This window comes from Panthera pardus, unplaced genomic scaffold (genome assembly GCF_024362965.1).
Source record: "Panthera pardus isolate Hobbes unplaced genomic scaffold, ASM2436296v1 HiC_scaffold_6, whole genome shotgun sequence".
Lineage (NCBI taxonomy): Eukaryota > Metazoa > Chordata > Mammalia > Carnivora > Felidae > Panthera > Panthera pardus.
This window is the reverse complement of record NW_026526991.1, coordinates 8,126,660-8,148,556: the sequence shown is the minus strand read 5'-3', so window position 1 is coordinate 8,148,556 and position 21,897 is coordinate 8,126,660. Positions and strand designations below refer to the sequence as shown.

At 54.3% G+C, this 21,897-nt stretch overlaps 1 long non-coding RNA gene across 1 annotated transcript; it reads right to left on the bottom strand.

The window, feature by feature from the left end:
• Positions 1 to 17,969: 17,969 nt before the first annotated feature.
• On the bottom strand, positions 17,970 to 21,475 carry LOC109265288 (uncharacterized). Its single transcript, XR_002079099.2, has 2 exons — positions 21,259 to 21,475; positions 17,970 to 18,628 (listed from the first exon to the last, which is right to left on the bottom strand). It is a non-coding gene; the product is annotated as an uncharacterized LOC109265288 (long non-coding RNA).
• Positions 21,476 to 21,897: the final 422 nt, after the last annotated feature.

The following is a 21,897-nucleotide window of genomic DNA, read 5'->3' as shown; positions in this document are numbered from 1 at the left end:
AGCTGTCAGCACAGAGCCCAACGCGGGGCTCGAACTCACAAGATCTTGACGTGAGCTGCAGTCAGACGCTTAACCGACTGAGCCTTCCAGGAGCCCCAGTGTTCATTATTATTATTTTTATGAAATTCTGTGCTTTTTATTTCTATATTTTATTCTAATTTTATTCTATATTCTATATTCTTCTTCTTAGTGCTCTTTAATGGGATGTTGGTAGGGAGGACTTTTTGTCTGGTTAACGCTATAATTAACTTCTAGTTTGGTTACTTGTAAAAAGAGAATGATGGGTGTATTATTTCTATGCTTTGGAATTTAATGAGATTGTCTTTAAAGCAAAAGATGTGGTCAATGTGGGGGATGTTTCGCGTACTTTTAAGAAGACGTACTGGCCATTACCAGAGTTCAGAGTTCAGTGTAGGTCTGTACACTGTCTCATTGGTCACGTCCCACAAGTCTTGTATCTCCTTACTAAGAACATCCTCTTGACATCCAATGGATGGAGTGGCATTGTGGATTTTTCTGTTGCAAGTGAATTTCTGTCGATTTCCCCTTGTATCTTTTGTGATTTCCACTCTTTGAAAGTTGTTTCTGTGTTACCAGGTACATATTTGTTAATAAGTGTGATACCTTCCTCGTGAATTGTAGCCTCGGCATCACAAAAAAGCCTCCTTCTGAATGGCTTCCAAAGCTTTATGGTCTTGTTAGATAACGCAGCTGTTAGACCTGCGTTCTATTTGCATTATTCCCCCTGCGATATCTTTATTTGTACTTTCCTTTTAATCTTCTCAAATCTCTTTATTTTAAGCAGGTCTCACATATAGAGCAAAGTACTGGATTACATGTTGTTAGCCGATCTAAAAATGGTTTCTTTTTTTTTTTTTTGAAATAAAATAATGAGCTTAAGCCCATTTCTATGCAGTATTTGTCAATAGAATCAATGTCTTCATTTTGCCATAGTCATATGACATACACACACATGTACATGACTTCGATACATCAGATACGTGACATATATACAGACATATATACTCACCCACCGTGTACTATGGTCAATTTCCTCTTTTTATTTGTTTGTTTATTCTTTCTTGAGAATATCTTTAGGTCTCCAGTTGCATTTTTGTTCCAACGGATGCTTTTGCACTAATACCTGTGGATTTCCGTGCCATCTATTTTCTTAGATGCATCGACCAAGACCCCGCTATCCTTCTATCCTTCTTACGCCAAAGCAACTCATTTGAAGTGATGAATTTTTTCTCCCTCAGTGCACACCTATACAGTAATCAGCCAGATTCTCCTGCTTTTGACTATTCCACACCCCCAATCTTGCCAAGGTGCCCAGATTCTACGTCGTCAGAGCATATGGCCGACACCCACCTCCTTTTCCTCCCCTTCGTTGGGGCTCAGTGGGACCCCTGCAGGTGCACCTGCTGAGTCACCACTACTGCCTCCCTCACACACAGCATCCCTGTTGTGTGACACTGTTTCTCAATTAGATGCTTCCAGAGGGTCCGCGGCAGCCATATTTTCCAAACTTCTACATATATATACTTGTATGTGAGAGTCAGCCAACTGGCTGGTTGGCTTCTGTCTTTCCCCCAGTAGCTCCCATCTGGAGATACTTCTCCATTTTCCTCCAGTATAAACACTTGTTTTCAAAATGTCTGATGTCCGTCTGATTTTCTTTCCTTTGTGATTCCTGATTTTTCTGCACGAATATCCAAATGATTGTCTTTTAATCTAAAGATCAGTAGTTTTGCCAGCATGTTTTGTGTTGGCTGTTCTGGGTAGACTTTTTCACAGGCAGAGTGTGTCCTTTGTTAACTCTCAACTTGAAGTTTTCTCTTAGTTTAAAAAGTGTTTTTTAAATATTGGGTTTAGGATTCCTTCTGCCTCAACATCTCCAGTTACACATCTGTCGACTCTTCATTTCCAGTCTTCCATATTTATTACTTTTACATTTTTGTCAGTGTCTTTCCTAATTCTCTTTTCAGTATGGTCCCTCCCTTACGTTTTTCTTATGACATTATCTGTGATAGATATGTACTCTGGTCTTCCTTCTAATTTCACCTTGTTTACTACAATAATTTTTTCTTCTGTTTTTAATTATTTACTGAGTTCTACGAGCCTCTATTTTCCCTCCCTTCAATCATCTGACTTATGTACCGTTTTAGTGCCATGGTATTCCGCTCTTTCCCTAATTTTGTTGTTTGTATTAAAAAATTCAGATTGTTTTGAAATGTTTATTTAAAGCTTTAAAGTTCTTTTGTGCCCATGTCTTTCTGTTAGGTCTTATTGTCTGTAAGGATATTATTATGCTAATTCTTCTCTCTCTCTCTTTTTTTTTCATCATCCTAACTTTGCATGAATTCAAGACCATCTCTTGTTGCCGACAATGTTTAAGTGAGATAATTTTCCAGGATTAATGGAAGGGAAGAGTGCTCTTTCCACATCCTTTGTAGCTTCACAGCTGCAAGGCTGCCTCGTCCGATACTATCAGCTGGTGTTCCAAAAGACGGCTGTGCCTTTCTGGAGATCTGCCTTTTCTTCTTCCTTTCCCCCACTTTATCTGGACTCTCTCTTTTCTTTTCCCTAGAGACCTATCGTAGGGCATTCAGGCTGCTATCACAAGATACCGTACAGTGGGGGGCTTAACAAGAGGAATTTATTCCTCCCCGATCCAGAGGCTGGAAATCCAAGAACAGGATGCCAGCAGGGCTGGTGTCTGGTGAGGACCACTTCCATTCCTGTCTTCTCTCTGTGCCCTCACGTGGAACAGAGAGAGTGCTGGTCTCTTGAGCCCTAAATAAGGGCACCATTCCCCTCTTGGGGGTGGGGGGTGGAGGCCCTACACTCATGACCTCATCGAAACCGAATTACCTTCCAAGCACCCATCTCCAAATGCTGTCACACTGGGGGTTGGGGCTTCAACATATGAACGTGGAGGGGGACACAGACGCTGAGCGGCTAAAACCCTCCCCACACTTTTTGCGTAGCAGAGCCATCCTTAGACTTGGGCACGGGGGGCCCGTGCCCTGGGTACGCCCACGCTCCCTGGCTGCTGTGCCTTTCCCTGGAGCAAGCTGCCTGCAGGACAGAGAAGCATGCCGTCCAGAGTCACTGCTCCCCTTCCAGACCGCACTCAAGCTTACCCGGCATGGTGTCCAGACACAGCTCTGATTTGGATGCTGACTCCTGAGCCCTCTGCAAATTGAGTTTCGCCTAAGATCTGCAAAAGGACAGGGCAGCCGGCACCTACACCTATGATGGAGAAGAAGCGTTGCCATACAATCTGCTGACCCTTCGTCCGCCCGTTCACACGTCCATTCATAAGCCCCCTCTGAGCGCTTAACATGCGACAGCCTGAACCTGGCACCACAACGGGCAGGAGAGAGACAAAGGACGTTTTATGATATGAATGTAAATGTTAACCAAGCACATGACAGAACGGTCTCTGTACTTAGCATGAAAAACCTCTAAGGTGGGGAAGGTGCTTTAAACAGCCTGCAAGCTGCGAGTTCCAGGATCCAACAGTAATACTGACAGCCCATCACCCTGAACACCGGTAACGCACCAGGCTCTGCTTAACATGCTTTGTATCATTATCCAGTTGAATCCCGAACCCCATCTGGCGTGGTAGATGATGTTACACTCGTTCCACATGTGGAAACCACAGGACACACAGAGGTTCAATGAGCTGGGATTTGAACCTGATTGATCTCTGAACTCAGAGTCCGAAGCACTTTGACTCCCTGAACTTGAGCCAGCGCTGCCTCTCGCATAGTTAATTCTCATAAATAATTCACTTATTTGCATTCATTTCAGTGGAAATTGAATTGAGCACCTACTGTGTGAGAGGCACTGGGTCCTCACATTTCTGTTAGAGAAAAAGCCATTTAGCAAGTAAACACACAGCGTGGTAAATCCTTTACGCTAAAGGCCATCCATCGGGAGCTGAGGGTAGGGGTGCCTCCATCCAGCGAGAGTCGGCTAAGCCATCAAGGTAGTAGTCTTGAAGGATATCAGAGGCACGGGGTCAGTAAGGATGGCTTCATGGTATTTTATTTTCCCTTCCTGGTCTGGCGCCCTAGAGCCTTGAGCGAGTTGCGTAAAACGTCATTCCTTCAAGCTCTCTCGTGGCAAAAATTTGAAATTGGCCCCAGCAATTTTTTTTTATTTGTATTCATGGATATGGGTTAGCTGTGTATTAACCTGAACCTATACTGGTGGGGAAATGCGTGCATTCGAGATGCTGTGCACCATTCCCTGTGCATTCGTATTAGTCAGTTTTCTCCAGAGAAACGGAACCAATAGGATATATCTATACTGATATGAATATACAGAGAAACAGACAGAGAGATTTATTTTTAAAAACTGGTTCGTGCGACTGTGGGGGCTGGCAAGTCTGAAGTCCGCAGCGCTGGCCAGCAGGCTGAAAGTTCTAGTAGGAGGTGATGCTGGGGTCTTGAGTCCAAAGGCCATCTGGAGACAGAATTCCCTTCAGAGGACCTCAGTTGTTGCTGGTTGTTTGTTTGGTTTTTTTTCCTTAAGGCTTTCAACTGATTGGATGAGGTCCATGCACACACTGCGGAGTGTAATCTTCTCTACTCCAAAGTCTGTATGTAAATCACATCTAAAAAATATCTCCACAACAACATCTAGACCAAACTACGGGGCCCCCCAGCCCAGCCAAGTCGACACACGAAATTAACCATCACAGCATAAAAAAGCGAACGCGATCTGTGACACGAGTGGCCCTTTGAGGCCTGGATGAATCCGAAATAGGAGCGACTCACCTATTTAACGGTTCCCAAAGTCGTCCTTCCCCCCACCGCAACGCAAGGTCATTTCTGTAGTGACAAAGCTGACATTTGAAGATGCCACGAATTTCATCTCTAACTGACTGTCCCTGCCTCACCCAGCATGGGCCGGGCTGGCTGCCGCCCAAGCTCTGTGGCGAGCGTGGGGGGCCTTTCAAGAGAAGCAGAGGCACGGGGGCCGGCCATCCTCATCTCAAATGTCACAGTGATTTATAGACTATATTTCCTGGGAAAAGTGCAAAGATTTATTTCCAGGAGACAGGCTGTTTGTAAACACACGGCTCACAGGTGTGGCTGTGTGGGTGGGTGAACCCTCAGGGGCTTATGCTTTCTGCCAGGAAGGATAACAGCAGGGCTGGAGGCAAGAGCAGCGGCTTGGCCCTGAAAACTTGGTGCTCTCTGCCCACCAAAGGACACGTGTAATAACGACTCCCTTTCTTTATCTCCTTAGCGGAGCTAGCACCAACTTTAACACTAAACTAGCCACTTACTGTGCCAGCAAAATGAGTTTCTGTGGGGATAGCAGAGGAAGTGAAACTGGGGACAAGCAAGCTATGGTAAACCACAGGCAAGTCCAAAGAGACAAAAAGAGGGTCAGCTTTTACCAGGCTTTAGGAGGAAACTGAGGAGGGTGGTTTTGAACAAACGTTCACTGGAGAATACGAGTTCAAAGTGTGGCAGTTTCGTACCGGCTGCAAGCCGTGGCTGGTGCATTGTTGCTGAGGCAGGAGGACCTTCCTCCTTTTTCTTAAAAGCAGCAGATGAATTCCTGTGTGAAAGATGTCCTCCCTTGTCAAGATAATTCTTATCTTCCTTCTTCCTGCTGGTTGTGCAGCTAGAGGGAGTGGTACGCACGTGAGTGTGTGCTCAGGGCTTGTCCACCCCCATGAGGGTGACTTCATTTATCTTCACACTAGAATTAGATTACTCACCCTAACCACCTGGATGAGAAGTAAAAGGATGAAAGCAGTAAGTGTTTTACCAAGGAGATATAAAAATTACAAACTTGTGGGGCACCTGGGTGGCTCAGTTGGTTAAACATCCGACTTCAGCTCGGGTCATGATCTCGCGGTTCGTGGGTTCGAGCCCCGCGTTGGGCTCTGTGCTGATGGCTCAGAGTCTGGAGCCTGCTTCAGATTCTGTGTCTCACTCTCTCTCTGTCCCTCCCCTGCTCACGCTCTGTCTGTCTCTCTCTCTCAAAAATAAATAAAACACTAAAAAAATTTTTTTTTAATTACAAACTTGTAGGCACAAAATAATCTAGCTTAAAAATATATAAAGCAATTACTGACATGAAATAAGAAGCAATGAAAATCTACAGTCAGTCGGGGAAATGTTAACCCATCTCTTCTGGTTATTAATAGCTGGACTGGAAATTACCCCCACGAGGTGCCAGGATGCAGAAGGGCTTACAGGCTACCAGAGGAGGATTTGGTGGAAGAAAGGACTCTACCTGAAAACCCAAGTGCCCACATGTTCTCATATGTATTCTTCCCCTTATTTCCACAAGAGATCAAATCAACACGGCCTCTTGAGTGAAACCTGCGCGACCACAGAAACGAACAAGCCACCCAGATGGAGCACAGCTCAGCATGACACGAATTTCAGAGATTTTGACCGTCATGCACAGAATGTAAAATAAAGCAAAGGTAAAGAGGAGAAAAGAGGGAGTCGGAGGCATGAGTGAGGCTCAAAAGATTCACCTGCAACAAATAGATTCAAAAAAGAATGAATGGGGTGCCTGGGTGGCTCAGTCAGTTAAGTGTCTGACTTTGGCTCAGGTCATGATCTCACAGTTCATGAATTCAAGCCCCATGTCAGGCTCTGTGCTGATAACTCAGAGCCTGGAGCCTGCTTTGGATTCTGTGTCTCCCTCTCTCTCTGCCCCTCCCCCACTCATGCTCTGTCTCTCTCTCTCTCTCTCTCTCTCTCTCAAAAATAAATAAACGTTCAAAAAAATTCAAAAAGGAATGAAATGGAACTTCAGTAAGTGGAGAATATAATGAGTGATCTCTCCAATTGGTCCTACTGACTTATCTGTAGATAACTTGGATTGTGTGTCATCGCCCCATCTTGCACAGGAAGTTGTGTGAGGAGCTCAGGTGTCAGTAGGGCCATCTTGCCCACTGGGGATCTGGGGAGACTTGAAGTCCCATATCTCTGGCTGGCTCAGCATTCACGTGCATGATGGGAGGTCCGTGCCCCCAGCTATACGCTAAGGCTTCTGCTTCCCCACAGACCCACTCACAGCCAAGCTGGCCAGAATTTACATGACCCCAGATGCTCAGGAGCCCAGGAGGGGTGGCCCTAGGGAGCATGGAGCCTTTTGCCCCTCCAGCTCCAGCCTCCCATCTCTCTCCAGACAACGGGCAAGCCCCTTCCCCATAGCTCACACGTGGTCAACTGAGTATCTGCTCGCACCCCAGCCGTTTGGTTCCCACATTCTGCTTCTTGCAGGCTTTTCGAGAAATTTCTTCAGAGCAAAAACAGTCTCACCCCCATCTCACCCCCACTGAAAAGATTTAGGCGATGGTGCAGAAGAAAATGTCCCTACCTCACTCTATGGCTGCCCAGCAAATCCATGTGCTTTGATGCTGAGGGTTTGTGTCTTTGATGTTGGCGTGTTTTCCTCCCCGTGGATGGAGGGCTCTTGAGGGCCAGCCCTGTGCCATGCTCGCTGCCCACTCTGCAGGATGACAGATCCTGAGGCAGGTACGTTAAACGTGGGGGCAGAAGGTCTGAGCTGCAGGGTCTCACCTCCTGAGAACTCCACTCTGGATGCCGCAGAATCTCGGTCTCGCCTTCCCCCTCTGCTCCCTGCCAGCATCGCCCTGCTACTGAGGAGCTGTGGTTAATGGTGAAGCTCTCCCCTGGCGCCATAAGGCTCCACGAGCAGCAGGTAATGTCTATGCAAAGCAGTTGCTTTTAAAATCTTTTATATGCCTATCATATTAAAAGCAATCCTTTGGAAATTACCGAGACGTGATGCGCACCTGCCTGCAATTTTTATAGCTTCTTTTCTCCCCCTAGTGAAGAACCTAAAATCCCTGAAACTAAACTTCGTGGCTCCTCTTTCCAAATGGGTCCTGAGGATTCCTTTTCTCTTGCTGTCTAGTCTCATGAGGGGGCCCCACTCCTTCACTTCCGGGATGGCTTCCTTAGTCAAGGTCTTTCCTGCTGCCCCCTGGGCTCATCACTCCCAGGTGTGTGTCTGCCTCCTGTCCTGCCACTTGTCCCCAACCTATTCAGTCTCTCCCTGGCATCGCGACCAGAAACATCTCTAAAACTAAATGCTACTGTGTCACTCCTTGGCTTACACTCCTGCGATGCCCTGGGTGTCCCCGGCCCCAGCCCCAGCCCCAGCCCCCGCCCACCTGCCATCTAAGCAAACAGGTAGCAACGACTCCCCCTTCTCCTGGGAGGCCCGTGCCATCCGGTGGCACCATCAGCTCAACCCCCCTACCCCCCGTCACTAGCACCCCAGCTCCGCCGGAGCGCTGTGACTGGTGGCCGGCAGCCTCGTTCGACACCTTCAAACGGTCCTCATCTCCGTGGGCAGGCGGGTCTCCGGCCTCCACGCTCCTCACTAAGCACACGTGCACACTCACCCACTGTCAGCTCAGGTTGCACCTTGCGCTTCAGAGAGAGAGCGGAGGTCTCGCGCCAGCACCACCTGCACATGCCCACCTGCCCTGCCCCGTCCTCTCCATCACCTTGTGTTTGTGTTTTCCGAATGCTCGTATTTCCCCGTCGGCAGCGCTGGGCTCACGCCAGAGACAGGCTGGGTTCTCTGTCCCGCGACAAGGTCTGGGGCTCGGCCGTCTGAGCCGGTGTGGCAGCTCAGCGATGTCTCCGTTCCGACATCTGCATCTTCTAAGGCCCTGCTGGTGACAGGCCGCACGGGTCCCATTCCTGTCCAAGCAGCAAGAGGAAGGAAGGGCGAAGGCACGTGGCGGGAGGCTCAGTCAGCTCCCGCCACCCACGACTGCCTACCTCTCTCCGGCAGCCGTCTTCGCTGCCTCGGTTGCCAAGGAAGAGGAGAGCGCGGACGTGGGGCACGCGGCTGCCGTTCTCCGCCACGAGACCCCAACGCGGACTCCCAACCCCACGTCCACCTGCTTCTCCTCCGGGTTTCCTACCTCCGTGCACCTGACCGCTGGGTCCCAAAGCCCCAGAGCCTCACCCCCCCACTGCTCCCCCTCTGCCTCTCCCTCCTCTCACACCCAGCCCTCCGCCTTATGCCCCCCCCAGAGGTGGAGGCAGCCGCTGATGGGGGACAGGCTCAGGATCTCAGCGGGCCTTCCCTGCAGATGGTGGGTCAGTCGACAGATGGCGTGGAGCCCCGTGGGGCTGCAGGAAGCAAGTGAGGACTGGTGGGTTTGCCCGGGAGGCAGCAAGAAACATCAGGTCGGCCACACGGGCAAGACCTCAGGCCACCTTCTGGCCACCGCCGGGCGATGGGATGGCACAGGCAGAATTAGGAGACTCCGGATTCCAGCAGAAGGTGCTGGAGAAATCTACATGTCACCCACAATGGGAAGGCAAATCCACCTCGACCCTACGAGGGTGCCCCGGGAGACACTTGTCCAGGGCCACCCTGGTCAGAGTGGCAACCCCCGCCCCGCCCTGTCCCGGGGACTGTCGAGGCCCTAGCCAACAACATCGCCTTCTCGAGGGCGTGAAAGCCGGTGTCTCCACCAGACTGTGTCTCTACCACCTGCTGAAGGACGGGAGGCCCCAGACACCGTCACCAAGGAGACTGCAAACAGGCCTGGAAGGGCCAACTTCTCAAATGAAGGTCCCTTTCCAGCTTGATGGATACAAAGCGCCAGGCCTGGGGGTCAGAGAGGCCCTCTGGGCTTAGAGAGGGGACTCCGGGGAGAACATGGCTTTTGTCATGGGCCTTGCAGGCTTCCACCAGGTCAGCGGGGAGAGGACACGGGCCGGACAAAAGGGGGTGGGCGGGAAGGCCTGGCAGGGCCGGTGGACGAGTCTGCCCCGGGGCCCTGGGACACGGCTGGGAGACAAACAGGGGAGACGGACGCCTCCGGGTCACCCACTCGGTCCTGTCTTGAGTCGGCAAGGACCAGGCCTGGGGACTCCTGGGAAGGGGCGTGGCCTGGGCTTCACGGGACGAGCCTGTATCTGGAGGTGCCCTCCCAGAACCCGGGCTGTGTGCAGAAAGAAGCCCGCCTTCAGCAAGGACCCCTTCCACAGGCGGGTCGGGGTGTAGGGGTTACTCCCGACGCTTGACACACACACGCCCTGGTGTGTGCAGGCGTGACACCTACAGGTGAGTCTGCAGGTGTAAAAACACACAACACACATGGCTGGGCAACGCTCCACACGCTTGTACACACTGCAGCTTACACAGGCCCACGTGCACGCTCACACACGTGCAGGCTGATACGCACACTCACACATGCACGCTCACACATGCATGCTCCCACACGCACACACACGTGCACACTCACACACGTGCAGGCTGATACGCACACTCACACATGCACGCTCACACATGCATGCTCCCACACGCACACACACGTGCACACTCACACACGTGCAGGCTGATACGCACACTCACACACGCACGCTCACACATGCATGCTCCCACACGCACACACACATGCACGCTCACACACGTGCAGGCTGATACCCACACTCACACACGCACGCTCACACATGCATGCTCCCACACGCACACACACGTGCACGCTCACACACGTGCAGGCTGATACACACTGACACACACACGCTCACACATGCATGCTCCCGCATGCACACACACGTGCACGCTCACACACGTGCAGGCTGATACCCACACTCACACACGCACGCTCACACATGCATGCTCCCACACGCACACACACGTGCACGCTCACACACGTGCAGGCTGATACACACTGACACACACACGCTCACACATGCATGCTCCCGCATGCACACACACGTGCACGCTCACACACGTGCAGGCTGATACCCACACTCACACACGCACGCTCACACATGCATGCTCCCACACGCACACACACGTGCACACTCACACACGTGCAGGCTGATATGCACACTCACACACGCATGCTCCCACACGCACACACACGTGCACGCTCACACACGTGCAGGCTGATACCCACACTCACACACGCACGCTCACACATGCATGCTCCCACATGCACACACACGTGCACGCTCACACACGTGCAGGCTGATACACACTGACACACACACGCTCACACATGCATGCTCCCGCATGCACACACACGTGCACGCTCACACACGTGCAGGCTGATACCCACACTGACACACACACGCTCACACATGCATGCTCCCACACGCACACACACGTGCACGCTCACACACGTGCAGGCTGATACCCACACTCACACATGCACGCTCACACACGCATGCTCCCACACGCACACACACGTGCACGCTCACACACGTGCAGGCTGATACCCACACTCACACACGCACACTCACACATGCATGCTCCCACACGCACACACACGTGCACACCCGCACACAGCGGTGCCACACTTTTCGCAAAGGCAGCTGGACACGCCTGCCTCCAAGCGGGTGTCATTCTGACGCGGCTGCCAGGATCCGACCTGACTCTCCCCAATTATACTCCTCTCCTCCGAGAACATTTCATTAAAGACGAGATGTCAGGCCCGTCTCCGTTTTCCTAGGAATAACAAGCCCATCTTTATCACTTCCCGAGCTTCCCCGACAGAGAGGAATAGGTTTCCTCCCTCTCCCGACCCCCAGAGCCAACAGATCACCAGGGCCTCCACCCCCACCCCCCAGAAGCAAGGATTTCATCTCTTTAATTTATGGGTCGTGTAGCCTGGCACCCGAACTTGCCTAAAAGTTGGGAAATGTGATGACTCACCATATTTGGCAGCTCATACATACATATATTTTCCAGAACATTCATGCTCATGCCCATTATAATTGGGAGCTGTATAATCAGGGCATTCAGCTGCCAAAATAAAGTACACGATTCACATCAACCTCTGGGGCCAGAAAGAGAGGTCTGGCTGGCGTTCCTCCAGCACAGAAAAATGGTGCAATGGAAAGGGGCACCTCCCTGCCGGGCAGCGCCCCCTGGGACGTGCGGGGAGGCCAGTCAGAGCTGATGCAAGAACGCGGGGTCCCAAGGTCGGCCCTGGGCTCTGGGGTCTGCCCCATGGTCTTGCGTTGGCCACTTTCTGGAAGTGTTGCTCAGCCTGGCAGGTGTTCCTGGAGGACACGCAGACGGGGACTGTACCCCCTCTCAGCCCACAAGCCCGTGGTGTAGGCAATGCGCACTCTGGTGCCACTCCGACAGGGGCGAGTGAGAACAGCCCAAGTGAGAACTCGCTGAGGCAGGAGAGAAGTGTTGGTACACGGCAATGAAAACTCAGCAGCAGGCGGGCTTCAGGTGTGGCTTGAGCAAGGGGTTCTCAGCTCAGGTGCGCCTGGTGGGCTTTGCCCTTTACTACCAAGACGGCAGCCAGTATCCCCTCAACTGTAAGTGCAGGGTGAAAGCCAGGGTCCTGGGCTATGACTCTCTGAGTTCCTTTGGGGCACCTGGCTCTCGTGCCCTTCTCTCTGCGGCTACAGGAGTATGACACCAGGGCCGCAGACCTGATCACTTACGCCCCCTCCGTATAGGGACTGGTGATTTCCCGGACCCTCAGAGCCCGGGGTGGGAGTGTGGGGGCCGCCCTGGGAAAGTGTGGTGGACTGCCCCCCAAGTAGGCGCTGGAGGAAGAGGAGAAGCCGGCAAGCGTGGGGGGCGGGGGAGGTCAGGGAGGTGAGAGGAGAGCGTTCCTCTGGCGAGGCCGCGGAGGTTACATTTCCCCCGCGCCGTGGGTCTGATTTCCCTTCCAGACTCAAAGTCCCGTCTCTCCAGGTCTCATCCCAATCTCTTCTCGCCCATTTTTACTTCCTGCGTGGAGCAGGTGCGGAGTCGGGGCATCGGCGGGTGAGAAATCACTGGGCCTCCAAGGCCTATTTTTCACAGTAACAAGTCATTACCTTTGTGCCTGGAGCCGTTTCTCAGGGCCTTAATACATTCGTTTATCAATCAATATTTAATTGATGTCTATAAAGCATGTTGGAAATCGGAGGTGAGAGCAGCTCTCCGAGCTCTGCGGGTGGAGCCCCTGCTGGCCCAGGTGTGGGATCCGTGTCCTGGGGCGGCCCCCGTGGCCAGACGTGCTGGGTGCTCACGGCCCCCACCCACCTGCAGAGGGGAGCCAGGACCCCGCGGACCTGCCTCACACCCTCCGTGGTCCAGATGCAGCGGGGGTGGTGGCAGAAATGCATGGAAATTTCTGTTATCCAGCCAGGTCCCCAGCCCCCATCTGCTCCCTGTTTATGACCAGCATCAGCAAGTTCATGTACAGCTCTGAGCCTTGGTTTTCCAACCTACAAAATGGGCCCGGCGAGAATACCTCTTTCAAAAGGGCTGGGGGTGGGGTGGGTGAGACACATACGAAAAGCGCCCTGCAGCAAGCATTCTGCGTTTCCCAAGCCTCTCTTTCTTCTTAATGTTTATCTATTTTGAGAGGGAGAGAGAGAGAGAGGGAGCATGTGAGTCGGGGAGGGACAGAGAGGGAGAAGCCCAAGCAGGCTCCGAGCTGTCAGCACAGAGCCCGACGCGGGGCTCGAACTCGCGAACCGTGAGATGGTGACGTGAGCCCAAGTCAGGTGCTCCACTGACTGAGCCCCCAGGCACCCCGGTCACCCGGGGCCTCTTGATCCAGCTCTGTGGTGGCACGGCTGTCCCATCACCGAAGAGCCACTTAGCGGAGGCCAGGGTCCATCATCGTGTGCCGTGACCGGGAAGGAGTCTGGCTTTGGATCCCAAAGCTGCCGCCTGGGTCAGCTGTGACTCCGGGCGGTGGCTGTGGCGCTCAGGGCCATCTCCTGGGGGGAAGGGTGAGGCTCCGGGTTGGCAGACTCAGCCTAAGCACCTACAGAGAGAAGGCTGGTGGCCGGCGTGCGGACAGCCTCCCTCTGGCCCGGCCCCGTGTCCCTGCTGTGCCAGAGAGGCTCTGGGCCCCGATGGGCATGGCCACCTCCCCGCAGATGACAGGCACGTCCCGGCGGCCTGGACAGAGGCCAGTGGCGCTTCCCTGGCGGGAGAGCCCCCAGCACGGCCGGACCGAGGGTCCAGCACGCATGCCCGCTGCCCGCTCTCGTGATTGCAGCCTTCCTGGATGTCATTTGTCTCCGTGACTCGCTGTTCTGAGCGGGCTCTCCCGGGCGTCCGGAGTGGGCCCGGGCCCTTCAGAGAGCCGTGTCCACGGCTGTGCCGGTGACTGATTGGGGATGAGGCTTCTGTCCCTGCCGTCCTGGGAGCCAGAATGTTGATTGAATGGCCATCTCACTCTCTCCAACAAGCAAGTAACAGTGTAAACTGGGGTCTAATTTATCAAAAACAGGCGCTTGTATTCTGCGCGGGCTGTGTTCTCCGCTGAAATATGGCTCCTGCCCAGCTCTGGGCCCACGTGTGTACGATTTTATGATATTTCAGTTTTATGGAGGACATCTCACTGATGAATGTCTCTTAGTGAACGATCATTCTGAAATCTATTTTGCCTTCAAAGAGGCTTCTGCAGGAATGGACAGGGAGAGGCGGCCACCTCGTTATATATAAATCCACCGCCAGCCACACGGAGCCGGGGAGGGAAGGAGGCCGGCAGGAGACAAGAACGAAGCGTGTAAGCCTCAAGCCAAACCCGTCCTCTCCGTCACCGTCCAAGGCTGTTGGTAGAGGCGAAAGGGGCCGTGGTGCCCAGCAGCCCCGAGCGCCAGCCCCGCCCCTTGCCGCTGAGCGACCTCGGGCGACCTCCCTTTGGGGGCGACTCGTTAGTGCGGCTGGCTGTGGCCCCCGTCCTGTGTGCAGTCGTGCTTACGCCCACGGTCGTGCACGGTCCTGGGCGCAAGGCCGAGCTGCACCTGCAGGTATGCCAGGGACGGTGCGAGCCGTCCCTCCGCCCTGGCGGGCTCTCTGCGTCCTGTGGGGTCCTCAGGACTCAGAGCCCCTGTTTTCTCGCTCCTGGGAGACCCGGAACTTCACTGTCTTGTGCTTTGGCCCCAACAGAGTCTCTGGATTCAAGGAATCCGCTGGCCCTGGCATTGACTGTGCCCAGGTCCGGCCAAGGCAGCCCGCTCTCTGGACTCGGTGTCTGTGCCTGACGATGAGGCTGGTAGAGGGTCTCTGGCGCTGGCCGGGCCGGGGATCCTGGCGTCTATTGTGCAGGTGCGGCCCCTGATGTCCCACCTCAGCCTCAGGGGGACAGCTGTCAGTCAGACCGACGGCTCGGACCCCTCTCCTTCTCTGCAAGCAGGGGTGGGGCTCCATTTCTTACTTCTTTCCCCTCAGGCCTTGGCTCTCAAAGCGGGGTCCCCAGGCCGGCAACAGCCGCATCACCCCGGAGCTTGTTAGCCGTGCGAACTCCCTTCTGCCTCCCCCAGGCCCTGCGGTGGGCCAGTCGTGTGTGTTTCAACAAGCTGTGTTTGTTTTCTATTGCTGCTGGGACAAACTAGGACACGGTGACGTACGTACATGACAGGTTTGCAGGCAGAAGTCGGACCGGCTCACACGGGCTGCAATCCGAGTGCCGGCAGCGGCTGGGTCCTTTCTCAGGCTCCAGGGGAGAATGTAATCTGTCCTTTGCTTTTCCAGCTTCTGGATGCCGCCTGCACCCCTGGGCTCCTGGCCCTTCCTTCGTCTTCGAAGCCAGGAGCGTGCATCTTTCCAAGCGTCTTCCACAGTCACGTGGCCCTCAGATCTGTGGAAGGGCCCCAGCGACCAGGGTAGGCCGGTTGTCTCCCCATCTCAAAGCCCTAGTCACCTCTGCAAAGTCCCCTCTGCCACAAGAGTCCATATTCCCAGGCTCAGGGATTAGAATGCAGACTTACCTGGATTGTTCAAAGAGGCTTCTGTCTGGTTGTTCTGTCGACCACATGTGCCCCTGACCCCGGGACTCCGAGGCAACCTGACCTTTGAGATGCATGCGCTCTAGCAGACCCTTACGCCCTCCATCCAAGCGCATCAGAGAGGGACCCTGCTTTATTCACACAGGTATCCCCGACATCTATCAGATGACAGAACTGTAGTAAATGAACGAGTTAATTTGGGAGTGAACGCGTGAACGGGAACCCACTCTGGCCCAGGCTTTCACTGCAGGGAGCTCGCAAGAAAAGAGAGCTCAGATTTAGGGCCAGGGGACCTGAGTGTGACGGCCACATAAAGCACAGGGCACCGAATTGACTCTGAATTTCAGGCAAACAGAAAGTGATGTTTGAGTAGAAGGACGTCTCTTGCAAGATTTGGGAAGAGTATTTGTTGCTTATCTGAAATTCAAAATCAGTTGGGCGTCCTGTATTTTTCTTGGCCAAATATGGCGCCCGACACGTGGGTCCTCATTGCCGCGAGACTGGTGGGTCTCTCTCTCATGACTTCATTTCCTGCCTGATGTTTTGGGAAGCATCAACGCCTCTCGTCCAACCCCACGGGTCTGACCTCAGTGGTGGGACTTGCTCCCTTTTCCTGTCCTCCCTCAGTCAATGGCCCCCACTCCCCCCTGGACTTTGGGAGAGCCCTCCTTGAAGAAGGTGACCAGGTGCTGGGGATGGGCGCTGGTCTGCCCCGCCAGCCCCCCACTTGGGAGGACTCGAGGTCAATGCCACGATGATGGGGTTGCTCATATGGACAGGACCAGGCTGCCCATCCCCGTGTCCTCTGGAAGGCACGGAGGCATCGCAACCTCTGTGAACAAAACAGAGCAAACGGTTGCTCTCCTGGTTTTCGGGAACTTGTAGCAAAAAAAAAAAAAAAGTATTATTGACAATTGTTGATTTCATCTTTGGAGACAAAAACGGAAGAGAAGCTACATAAAAGAAAACCCACCGAAGCATGTGATCCGCCCTTAAGAGGAAACATGGTGCACATGCCCATCAACCCACAGAGTCAGGAGCCCCCAGAACCCCCACCTTCTTTCCTTGCAGCCTTATTATCCTTTGATCTTCCTAATAATGTGTTACTTTCCCAGTAATCCCTTTTCATCATCCTCACGGCCTATTGATTAGAGCTCTTTTCCGGGGTTTTGAGATATTGGCTAAAATAAGGGACAGAATAATTCAGCGCTGGGATGTCTCAGAGGGCAGCTGGTGCCAGCCTCTGACCGGGAAAGAAGGCACTGGTGGCCACACTCTTTGCTGCTCTGCCATTGCCCTCGCCTGTTTTGGTTTTGGCTCCCTGAACAGCCCGCCGACAGGGGGCTGACCAGCATGACCCCCTGGATGGGGCTGGGGGCGGGCTGAAGGGAGGAGGCGGCCAGAAACGGGCAGGTGGCTATGTGCATGCCCCCTGGCCAAGGTCGGTGTGCGGTGACTTGGGAGTGGAGCCCTAAGACCAGGGACTTGTGCACAGAATCTCAGCATTTAAGGTAAAGGGAGTGATCCTTCACACAGCAATGAAGTGACAGGCACATGCAGAGCCCTACAGGATGGTCTGGAAGGTTCTGGAAGGACAGATGGTCAGGTCCCACGGGCCACAGGGCACAAGATTGGAGGCCACCGTGGGCCGGGGGGACTGGTGTGCAGCCAGGTCGGGAAGGCCCAACTAGGCATCAAGGACACTTGCTGGGGAGCTGACTGACCCGTAAGCACAGGAGTGTTGGTGACAGGCGTGTCCCAGGGCCGCCCCTCGGATACGCACCTGCTGCTGAAGCGAGCACAGGGAAGGAGAGGTCTGAGTCTGGGCCCCGCCCATCCCTCGCAGAGCGGCCAGACCTCCAGGGCAGAAACTACCAGCCCACTCTTGCCATAAATGCACAAGTCAGTGATTTCGCAGTGAACCACGGAATGAAGACAGGGGTATGGGGAAGCCCCTCACGGAAGGAAGCCAGGCCTCGGCCCGTCACCCCAGGATCGAGGACTCACAGCCCAGTGTCAAGGTGAGATTCCGCTTTGCATTTGATTCCCGAGGGGAGCAAATGGGTATATGTTTTAAAAATTTCCGTCTCAGAATGTTTGGTGAGACAGCAAACTCACTCCGTCCAAGCGAGCGCAAGGACATGGTTTTTTCTGGAGGCTCCCTTGCCGCACGCGGGGACCCATCCGTCACTTTCGCGAGCTCAACGCAACCGTTGCAAATACGATCAATCATCTTTTTATTGAATTAAGACAAATGGGTGGTTATTAATAGGCTAAGACTTAATGAGGGAAATGGATAACACGGAGCAGCGAGAGGAGAGGAGTCTGCACGCTGGGTCTGTGCTCTCCTTGGAAAGATCTGGAAGCATCTTCAGTACAGAAAGCCTTGGCCACCGGGTCCCCTTTGTTCACACTAAGAAGTAACGGGCATGAGCTTAGGAATAGAAGCCGCTGGTTTGAACGTTTCTCTGCTGCCTCCCACTGTGTGATCTTCAGTCAGTGACTTGACCTCTCTGAACCTCCGTCCCTTCTTTGCTGAGGGCGCATGGAGGACTCCGGGCTGGTATGATGCACGACACGAGGGGACCAGGTGCGGCAGGAACAGGGGCCGAGGGAGGCACAGTCTTAGCCTCCGACAGCTAGGCTCTGCAGGGAGACAGGCCTGGGTGCGCACCCGCTCCGCCCCGAGAGGCTGCGACAGCCGGGGGACGGGGCGCTGCGAAGGGGCTGAGGGGCGGCACAGCCAGGCCCGGTCACCCCGCAGGCCTCTCTCCAAGCCGGGTTTCCGGGAATCCCCGGGAAGGAACGGGAGAGCGGCGTGGCGCTCCACGCGTGCAGTCTTGGTTCGCGATGCCTGGCATCTGTTTACGGCAGGGCTTCTGGGGAAACAGATTGTGTTTATGTCAGAGAGAAAAGACCCCGTTTCGGGGCAATCGCTGTAGCTTGTTAGGTCAGACCAACGCCCCCAGCCCCATATGCCCGGGCAGGGTGCCTCGGCCCCCCTCGGGGCCGGCAGCCGAGCCTCACCAGCGGGTGGCCGAGCCGCAGGGAGCGCCAAGCAGGGGGCGCGTGATGGCCAGCCCGCATCCTCGGAATTCTCCGGAGAGCCGCAGCCAGGTCACTGGGGCACCTGCTCCCGCCGGGCCCTCTGCTGGGTGGTGGGCGGGCTGGACCGGGAGGGGCAGCAGAGGGGGTGGGGGAGGGGCTCAGGGAAGGAGACTCTGCCCTCGGGGCTCTCGGGCCAGCCCCTGGCCTCAGGAGGACGCTGGAGGGAGGAGCAAAGGGCAAGGAGACACAAGATGAAGATCCTCTGGGCTGAAAATCTGCTCATCATCATCTCCGGGGTGTGCGAGGTGCGGGGCACAGCCAGGAGCAGAGCCCAGCCTCCTTCCAAGAACATGACCAACACAATGAGCCCCGTGTGACCCCACTGCGCCCCCCACCCCGACCCGCTCACCAGGAGCCCCTTTCCCTCAGACTCTGCACTGCATCCCGCCCTGTTCCTGGTGACTCCCCGTGGCTGCCTTCCGACCTCTCCTCTCCTCGGCCACACCCCGCAGCAGCAGGGTCCTCTGGGGTGGCTCCGTCCTTGTCCCCGGCTCCTGGCATAGCTCCTAAAACCCTGGGGATTCCTTGAGGACCCTGTTCCCTTGTTCATCAGGAGCCCCTCTGATGTCTGTATCTGTGCTGGGTCTGTGCTAATGAGGGGACTCAGTTGGCCCCCCCGGGTGGCTTCAGGGTGGGGCTGGTGTGCAGGAAGGCCAAGCACAGGAGCAGAGTGGGAATTTCAGCCCCGCCCACCAAGCTGCAGGGAGGGGAGGGGGCTGCAGGCGGAGCTTTCTAGAAACTCTTCAACAAGGGGATTTGGTGGGTGGGCACGTGGAGGTGCTGGGGGTGGGGGGGGGAGGCGTTCCCCGGGGAGGGCAGGGAAGCTCGGTGCACGCCCCTGTCTGGCCCTGGGCCTCATTTCCACGTGTTTCTTCCTGAATTGGAGCCTTTGTGATAAACTGGTAAATGTGCATAAAGTGTTTTCCTGAGTTTCTTGAGTTTTTCTAGCAAATTACGGAACGTGAAGAGAAGGTTACAGGAAGCCCCGATTTATAGCAGTTTGCTCAGAAGTACAGGTGGTCCCTGGGACTTGTAGCTGGTGTCCGAAGCGGGGTGTTCTTGTGGGCCAAGGCTGTTCCCTGCAGGGTCTGCTCTGACTCCAGGAGTGAGTCAGTCAGAGTGCACTTGCTGGACGGCCAGCTTGTGCGGAGAGCTGGGGGGCCGGCGGGGGTGGGGAAAGCCGCACGGCCGGGGCTCATCCTTCACCCTCTTCCTGCTCCCCCTGCTCAGCCTGGACGCTCCCATCCATCCACCCGTGTGCTCAGCTTCAACCCCGTTGGCCCCCGTGCTCAGCACACGAGCGGGAAGGGGACCCTACTCTGAGGGGAGGTTACACCCTAACGCACAGAGGCAGCCATGATCTGCGGGTGTCGATTGCCCTGACCCCATGTGGTTGGCCCCGGTCTGGACCTCACGCCCAGCTCTCAGCCTGTGGGTGAACCTCCCACCGCCCAAGGACACCCCAACTCTAACACACTCTGCAGCCAAGAGCCTCCCCTCAGCAGAGGCCCCTCTTCACCTTCCATCCCTTCCGGCTGCCACAGACTCTGTCCGGGTCATGCCATCCACACCGCACGCTGGTGTAAAGATGAGACCCCTCAGCATGGCCCGTAGGCCTCGGGCATCTCTCCAGATTGACTGTCATCCTTTCCTCTGTGCTTCCCGGCATTTATGATCCGAAGTGCCCATGCCCCATGGTTGTGTTCCTGCTCACGACACTGCTCTCCCGCCCAGTGATCTGCCTACGAAGTGCTTGGACCGTCTTATCCAGAGCAGGTGTCCCGTGTGCTGCCCATCCTGCGCCCTCCCTTCCTCCAGGGAAAACCAGCCTCTCCTCCTGGGCAGGGAACCTGCTTCTGTCCATTTGTAGCTCCAGCACAGAGCCCACCGTGCTGACAGCTGGGCGACCAAGGAAAGCCACTCAGCATCCTGCCGTGGGCTTTTGCTCTGAGCAAGAAGGACATTTCCTCTCTAGTGACACAGCTGCTGGTTTGAGGTCCGTGTGAGGAAAACTAAAACACTCCAATGACTGAAGTCAAAGAAGAATTGAATAAATGGAGAGGTAGCCCATGTTCATGGACAGGAAAATTCAATAGTCTCAAGATCTCAGTTCTTCCCAACCTGATCTCTAGAGTGAATGCATGCTTGATAAGAACCCCAGAAAGTTCTTTGACCGATTTCAACAAACTGATTGTAACGTTTACGTGGAGAGATGGGAGACCCAGAATAGCCAACATAATACTAAGGGGGAAGAGCAAAAAGGAGGCCTGACAAAACCCACCTTTGAGATTTATGACAATGTTACAGTAATCAAGATGGGGGCTGGGGGCAAAAGGGCAAATAGTTCAATGGACCCGAATGGAGAGCTCGGAACTAGGGCCACGGAAATATAGTCACTGACCTTGACGATGGAGCAAAGACAGGCTCTTGGACAAATGTCGCTGGAACCACCAGACATCACGTGCAGAACGACGAATCTAGACACGGACCTTGCGATCTTCACAAAAGTTAAGTCAAAATGGATCATAGACCTAAAATGCAAAACTTTATATAAAGCTCCTGGAAGATCACAGAGCAGGAAACCTAGACGACCTTGGGTTTGGTGATGACATTTTAGACACAACGCCATAGGCACGACCCATGAAGGAAATAACTGATGAGCTGGACAGCATTACAATGAGAAACAGAGACAGAGACCGGAGAGGGGCCGGCCCTCCAAGTCCTATTACAGCAATCTGTTTCCTCTAAACCATTAACTCTTCTCCGCAAACGCAGGCTGGCAATGAGCAGGCCCCTACGTTTGCGTTCATGGGGGCCGAGCCATATCCCATCTGTGTGACGGCCTGATTTATCAAGGCTTCCTCCATAAAAGAGGCTTATTTATGGCATTTCGTTCTGTCTTTGTTGAGCACAAGCCCAAACCCTCTGACGCTGCCCATAACACACATAATGGGGCCCGTGGCCAGCCCAGCCGGCCCCCTGCCCGGCTCCCTTCAGAACGTCACAGCGGGACCCGGGGCGTCTATTCGTCCTGAGGTCG